At 36.3% G+C, this 7,910-nt stretch overlaps 2 non-coding genes across 2 annotated transcripts; both read right to left on the reverse strand.

Annotated features, from left to right (window-relative positions):
- Trnam-cau (transfer RNA methionine (anticodon CAU)) lies at positions 1-72 on the reverse strand. The gene has a single exon. It is a non-coding gene; the product is annotated as a tRNA-Met (tRNA).
- A 2,412-nt stretch (positions 73-2,484) lies between these two features.
- On the reverse strand, positions 2,485-2,556 carry Trnam-cau (transfer RNA methionine (anticodon CAU)). Its single transcript has one exon. It is a non-coding gene; the product is annotated as a tRNA-Met (tRNA).
- Between the last annotated feature and the right edge of the window lie 5,354 nt (positions 2,557-7,910).

A 7,910-nucleotide genomic window follows, 5' to 3' on the forward strand; every position in this document is an offset into this window, starting at 1 on the left:
TAGCAGAGCGTAGTTTCGATCTACGGACCTCTGGGTTATGGGCCCAGCACGCTTCCACTGCGCCACTCTGCTACATAAAGACATTATCCATAATCGTCCTTTGACGTTTGAGCTTAAATGAAAGTAAATCCTACTTTCTTACTGAAGGCTGGCCAGTCGCCAATTCACATGTTTGCAACGAAACAGACTGACGCATAATCAATATGATAAATACCCACATGTATATTTCGTCATAAAGTAGATCACAATCGAATTGTTACAGAAGGCCTAAATAATACACATTTTGTCTGACAATAACCAGTGTTTCAACGTAATTTGATAGTGACTTATTTGATATAGGTCAGTTCGTTTCTCTTTTCTTCTCCTGTCTCAGTAATGCCCCCTGTCCGCCCATCTTGATCATTCTCTTTACTTACCTATTAAACACTCAGTTTTCTCGGTAATTCGTGCTCTCTGTCTGTCTCTGTCTCTCTGTCTCTCTCTCTCTATATATATATATAAGTGAACGTGTGTCTGTCTGTTCGTGTGTCTGTGTACATTTCCCTACGAAATAACTCTGTCAATTTTTAGTCGACAGACTCGAAATTTGATATGGGAAAATCTATGTGATCGGTTTTCGGCCAGAAATTTGGCTGTTAAAAGGTCAAAGTTCAACGATTTGACCTTTGAGAACTCTACCAAACTCCTCAAAGAATTTTAAGTCTAAATACTTGAAATTTCCTTGAACATGGATCTAACTTAATAACTTGACTTGAGCCCCAAACAATAAATGTTAAGGGGTCATAATAGGGATCAAAGTTAAAAAAATTGACCGTTTTTTTTTTTTTTTTTTGCTCAGCATACACCTTCAAACCCCCAGGCAACGCCGGGTACCCATGCTAGTATATCTATAAAAGTGACCGTGTCTGTGTGCATGTGTGTGTGTGTGTGTGTGTGTGTGTCTGTCTGTCTGTCTGTCTGTGTACGTTTTCCTTCGCAATAACTCTGTCAATTTTCAGTCTACAGACTTGAAATTTGATATACAGGATACTGAGATTTGGGGTCTAAACACTTAAAATTTTAGATATAGGTTCCTTGGACATGGATCTAACTTAATAACTTGATTTGAGCCCAAAACAATAAATATTAAGGGGTCATAATAGGGGTCAAAGTTTAAAAAAATTTAATCTTTGCGGTCTCTACCAAATTACTCAGACAATTTTTGGTCTAAACATTTGAAATTTTACATAAAGGGTATTCAGAGATAGGGCAAGCTTTTTAATCGGGTTGGGTCGAAAATTTGAGCTAACAATATATAAATGTATGTATGTATGTATGTTTGCATGTCTGCCTAAAACTTTCGACAGAGGCGAGTGATTTTCACAAGATCAGTATCGTTTTGAATCTCGACCCTTTAGATGACAAACACCGAAAAATTGGCTAAAAACATTAATTTCTTCACCTTCAACTGGACACTTTTCAACAGGGAAGGGCCGCTTTTTTCACCGATATTTTCGAAAGTCATCCCCTCTTTTCGATTGTCTTGCCTTAATTTAAACCTACGTCACTTCCAGTTTGGTGGTGGTCGTAATAGCAAAGACGTCACGTTTTTTCCCGTTCTTTTCCTCCTTCGCGGTACGGATTCTAGCCTGCCTTCCTACTACCACTTTTTTTTTTTTTGCTCAACACACACCTCCAATCACCTGAGCAACGCCGGGCACCCATGCTAGTATATATATATATATATATATATATATATATATATATATATATATATGTATATATATATATATATATATATATATATATATATATATATAAAATTTAAACACGGTAGTGCTTAAATATATGGTTAAGTGATAGTTTTAGTAATTTTAAAGTGCTTTGAATCTTCACCGCTCACTCATTTTTCGACCAAATTTCAAACAGTTATTTCTCAACTATATTGTTAAATTTTTTTTTGCATTTTCGTTCAGTAAAACAAAATTTATGATGAATTTACTGGTGTTCAAAATCGTAAAATATCGTAAGGCCGTGGGCGACATTTTTTATGACTGGTTTCCATAGTACTACTGTCGCTACTAATTCACCGCTCTCGCGAAAAGAGAAGTAACAAGTGAAACAAAGAGAATGAAAGAATGAAAAGGAAATAATTGGAGGCATTTTATTGAAAGCAGAGTGCCGTACATTGTTATATATATATATATATATATATATATATATATATATATATATATATATATATATTTATTTAGTTGTTCTTTTTTTTTCTTTCTAGTAAAAATTCGATAAGAAACACTTCTTTTTTTTTTTTAGATAAAAAATCCCCTTTCTTGTATATAACAAGAACATTCTTGATCTGAGCTTTGCGGAATGACATATTCTTTCTGGCCTGACGATGTTGAATCTCTGAAAGTGTTCACTAATGTTTGCATAAATAAACATACGCATACGCACACATATACAAACACAATATAATTTTTTTCTACATAAAAATAATTGCATTAGCAGAGCGTAGTTTCGATCTACGGACCTCTGGGTTATGGGCCCAGCACGCTTCCACTGCGCCACTCTGCTGCCTGAAGAAAGAGTCCATTGATTTTCTTTTTATTTTCTCCGTCCTCGCAGCTTAAGCGAAAGTGAATCATACTTTCTTAGTGAAAGCTGGCCAGTCGCCAATTCACATGTTTGCAATGAAACAGGTTGACGCAGAATCAATAGTAAAAGCATTAACATACGCATTTCGTCATTGCTATTGTTGCGGATGGCTCACATGATCTATAATTTGTGTACATCTCTCCTGAAAATGAATCCAGTATATGAACCCAATACCAAACTAAAAGTGATAATTAGGGTAGAAAGAGATGTTTACAAAGTGGCACTGAACAACGTAGATAGAGAAACAGAAAAAAAAAGAACGTTAGTGTCGAGAAGTCAACAATATAGTAGAAACTAAAAGAAAGAACGAAGAGGAAAACAGTGTGAAAATGAACACCAACTGGGCTAGAGTTTAGGAGAGCTGTAAACATTTACTTGATTGTAGGTTATTACGACCTTCTGTAACCGAAAAGGTTGGTTTTCATGAATAAATAGCCGTGGGGATTAAATATAACAGTAGTAAGAAATCTTCTATCTCGAGAGATAATGAAATGCGCCTTAGTGTTTCAGCGGATTGTCTTTGGCCATATTTGAGTGTGGCTTTGGAACCCTATTAGGGAACGGCAGTCTCTGCCGCACACGAGCAGGAAGGAGGGTGGTGTCACTGGTGTGCAGAGGTCTGCCGCCTTTTGCCACTGCTTTCTGCGTTGTCTCATATTCTCCAGCATCAGGATTAAATATACAAAGCTATAATATAAGGACATGATCCATATAGTTTATTATAAGTATTTTTTTTTTTTTTGCTATTGGGTGATCCCTTATAATGATTGATAACCACTCAGAGTTAATGAGACAGAATAATTGCTAGCTGAAATGTGAGGAACACTATGAGAGTACTAACATTGATTTCTGGCATGGACTTACTTTAATTACATATGGGACAGTTTATTATTAGGATTTGTTGCATTTGATTACGACCAAGTTGTAATACATAGAGAAGCAGTCCCACCGTAATATGTTCCACAAGGTTTTGTAAAGAAGCTGTGTCAATGGAAATTCTATCACATGGAGGAAGAAAGAAAAGTCGGGCATTTTTTTTTAACAAGGGCGAACAAAAGAGGAATGAAAAAAAAATACAACAAATAAATGCTACCAAAGGCAAGATAAGTTAGTCGTTTACTCATCTGGATAAGTTTTTTTTATGTGTTTTAACATATTTGATAATTTTTTTTTTTTTTAGTTCAAAAGAAACCTCTTGTCCATCCTGTTCAGTTAGAACGAAAAAAAAAAATCACGATTATTATAAGGATTGCACAAGGGCACTTGATAATTGCTCAAAAATCGAAAATTAAACAAAATACAAGTAAAACTTATTTTCATACGATTAATGATATTTATTGGACATGCTTCTACTCGTATTTTGTTTAATTTTCGATTTTTGTGTGATTATCAAAGGTTTTCATTTAATACTTATTTCGTTATAACTGAACAAAATAAACATGCGCTTTCTATAAACCGAAAAACGTTTGAAAATATGTTAAAACATATAGACTTACAAACTTATTCAGGTAGGTAGAAGAGTAACTTGTCTTACCTTTGCTAGCATTTATTTGTTCTATATTTTTTCACTTCTTTTTTGTCTTGTTAAAAATGTCCGAAAAGTCTATTTTTATGGCAAGAAGACGAGTTCTTGCGGCGAATGTCGTACGAGGAGAAACCAAAGATTGGAGCTAAGTCAAGTAACTTCCATAGAAATAACGATACAACCGAGAGAGAAAAGAGAGGCTAGCAATGCTTCATATGTGAGAAAAGAACCAGAGAGGTTTTTAGTTCTTTCCCACTGCAAGAACTTTTACACCTGGGTCGGAAAGTGGGTTTGAGAAGTCAGCGCCCCAGAGGAGGGGTACTCTGACCTGCAAAAAGTGCCTGGGTAGTCCGGTCGGCATTCCTGTCAAGGCTGGAAAGAGTTATTTTGTAGGGACACTCCATTTATAGCAGCACTATTCCATCAGGATTTATCTGACCATTACATAAATAAAGAATTTAATTTCTGATGTAATAAATTCCCATGGCTAATGACACCTTACCAGAGGGTTCGTCGTTCAATCTCTTCTGCTTAATATTCACAAGCAACATTAATTGGAACAAATACATTGAAGACATTGCCAAGACTGCTGCAAGAAAGCTGGGCTCCCTCTACTATGCTAGAAAACTACTCACACCTGAGAGTATCTTATATCTCTACAAAACCACCATTCGCCCATGCACGAAGTATTGCGACACATCTGGGCTGGTGCATCTACCATTAGTTTCTTACTCTTAAACAGGGTAAAAAAGTCTCTAATCTAATTGGTCCCACACTATCATCCAAGCTCTACCCCTGTCCCGTCGCTGCAATATTGCATCCCTGTATCTATTTTATAAGTATTTTAATGGGATGTGCTCTGATGAACTCGTATCACTTGTGCCCCCCCCCTTCGCGTAAATACCCACAACTACTCTGACAAGCAGAATAATATCACCTCTTCATTGTAGAGCTCCCTAGATGCCGGAAAATTTATTCTCTAATAATTCATTCCCTAGAACTGTTAGACGTTAAAATTCATTTTTTTCCTTCTCTTCCTTCCCTGACTGTACTAACACGCAGAAATTTAAATTTTATGTGAACAGACATTCTGCTACTCAACTCTATACATAACGCCCTTGTAGATATGGTCCCAAATAGTAGCCCCTTAGTCCGTAGAAATGCACTTTGCTTGAAGTAGTAAAAGTAAAAAAAAAAAAAAAAAAAAAAAAAACCGAAAAAGTGAAAAAAATAAATTTCCTTTTTTGTTTACAAGTGGCGTTCGAAAAGTAATGCCTCCTATTTTTTTATTTCGCCCGAATGGATTAGAGACGATTGCAAATTGCATTGTTGTGGTGATTGAACTTATGCATTCATGACCTGAAAGTTTCATCTATTGACATTGTGAGACTCTTAGAAAGCAATCCCTGTCATTGACATGTGCAAGAAACAGAGATGCGTCATTGAATTCCTGGTAAAAGTACATTGAAAATAGTGGTGACTATGTAGAAAAATACATGCTGGAGCAGAAAACGTTACTCATTTTAATCGTACCACTCTCGTTTTCGTAGCTCTTCAACTTTTTGAGTAAAAAAAAAATAAAAAATAAAAATAAGAGGCTTTACTTTTGGAACGACCCTCATATCTTTTTAGTATTGTGGTCGGCAGAGGATAGCACTACATTCACTCTTTAAAACACGTAATTTCTGTTCATGATTTTTACTATTCCATAATCACTATTACGTTGGTGCAAAAATAATGTCGTTTTTTGACGTTCAACTTCAAAAGATCATAACTCCTTTCATAATAAACTTTATTAATCGAAATAAGAACCATTAGAATCGACACATTTTTGACAACGAGAAACAAGTTTATTCATTCGATTAGCATAGAAATCTTGAGTTCTGGAAGCGATGAAGTCATTGAAGGCCGATTCGACACCATCTCGGCTTTTGAAGCATTTTTCACGCAGGAAGTTGTCGAGATGCTTGAAAAAGTGATAATCGGTGGGTGAGAGGTCCTGTGAATATGATGGATGAGGAAGAGTCTCGTAGCCCAATTCGTTCAGTTTCTGCAGGGTCAGTTGAACAACATGCGGGCGAGCGTTGTCATGGAGGAGAATTGGTCCTTTCATATTGACCAATCTCGGTCACAATGTTGGAGCTTCTGGTACATTTCGTTAATTTGTCGGCAGTACCTCGCCGTAATTGTTTCGCTCGGATTCAAGAAGCTGTGATGGATGACACCGGTCGCAGACCATCAAACAGTCACCAAAACTTTCTTTGGGTGCAATTTCGGCTTCGGGAAGTGTTAAGGAGCTTCTCCGGCACCCAACCACTGTGCCGAACGTCGCCGGTTGTAGTAGATGATCCACTTCTCATCACATACCACAATCCACTCCAGAAATGGATCGTTTTTGTTGCGCAGAAGGAGCGTAGAAGACACCTCAAAACGACGAATTTTTTTATTATCGTTTAATTCATGCGGCACTCATTTATCCAACTTTTTTGACTTCCCTATTTGTTTTAAATGGCGAACGATTGTTGAGTGGTCTACCTCGAGTTTAGCAGCAACTTCTCGTGTGGTTTTGCGAGGATTCGGGCACAGGTTATGAAGGTGTTTGTACCAATTAGTGACACGTCCTTAACAATCAGTTTGACAGTAATTTTGTTGATGTCGGGCTTAGATATAGTTCTGTTCAGTTCTAGGATATCCACCCTCAAAGGCTTTACGTTTTGTGAGAAGAGGATTAGTTTATTGGTAATTGCCTGCCGGGGAATGCCGATTGGGCTGTCCTGGCAATTTTTGTAGGTTAGAATTCGCTTATCCTATTGCATTTGCTTTTCAAAGGCCACACTTGACCTTATGTTTCATCCCCTGGTAATGTGACAAATAAAATACTGGAACATATCCCTGAAAAAGGTAGCGAACACGCAAGAAATTCAAAATAATATTACTCACCTCAATAACTTGTATAGTTCTACACGGATCTTAATAAACTTTTAATTAATGATAAATATTATTATCTTAATTCCACGTTTTATTACGCATTAGAAATATTCTGTTTCTGAATTTTTGAAATGAGGATTGGTTATTCATATTATTTGGAATCATCTTGAATGTCATTTTCACAACGATGTAACCTCCGACCTTCTTCGGGTGTATCTTGTCGAATTCAAGAATGTTTCTGTCGAACTCGGGAATTTGGACAGAATTTCGAGTGGAACCCTTTATTTATGTTACGGGGGGGGCGGTAGTATGCTCTCATTCAGCCAGCCATGATTGGATATAACTCCTAAGTAATTCGCAGTTGTGTTTTTCGGTCGCCCACACTGAAAATTGAACCTTTAACCTTCAGGAGAATATCAATTTATAATTGATTTTTCCAATTACTTTAACCACGGCTCTTTGTGGCGAAAACGTTGTGAAAATGATACTCAAGATGAGAACAGTAGTTCGAAGAATCCAAATAAGACGAAGAGAAATATTTTGTAATGTTATTTATAGCAAAATCACATCAATCACACTCTTATATTCAATCTATGGAGCTATTTATTTATGAAAAACCTGTTTTGGTTGCAACAGGCCCTAATACCCCACATTCAAGGATGTTTTTGCGACTTTTCTGAACCCATAGTCTAATAATAATAACGAGCCGAACTCGTGGAAGTTCCATGAAACTAGAAATATATTTAACCACCAAATATGTTTTAATAAAGAGGATAATTTTTTGGAAAGCGTAAAAAAAACAAAAAAAAACAAAAAAAAA

Source organism: Euprymna scolopes, chromosome 5 (genome assembly GCF_053919585.1).
Source record: "Euprymna scolopes isolate OS-2025 chromosome 5, ASM5391958v1, whole genome shotgun sequence".
Lineage (NCBI taxonomy): Eukaryota > Metazoa > Mollusca > Cephalopoda > Sepiida > Sepiolidae > Euprymna > Euprymna scolopes.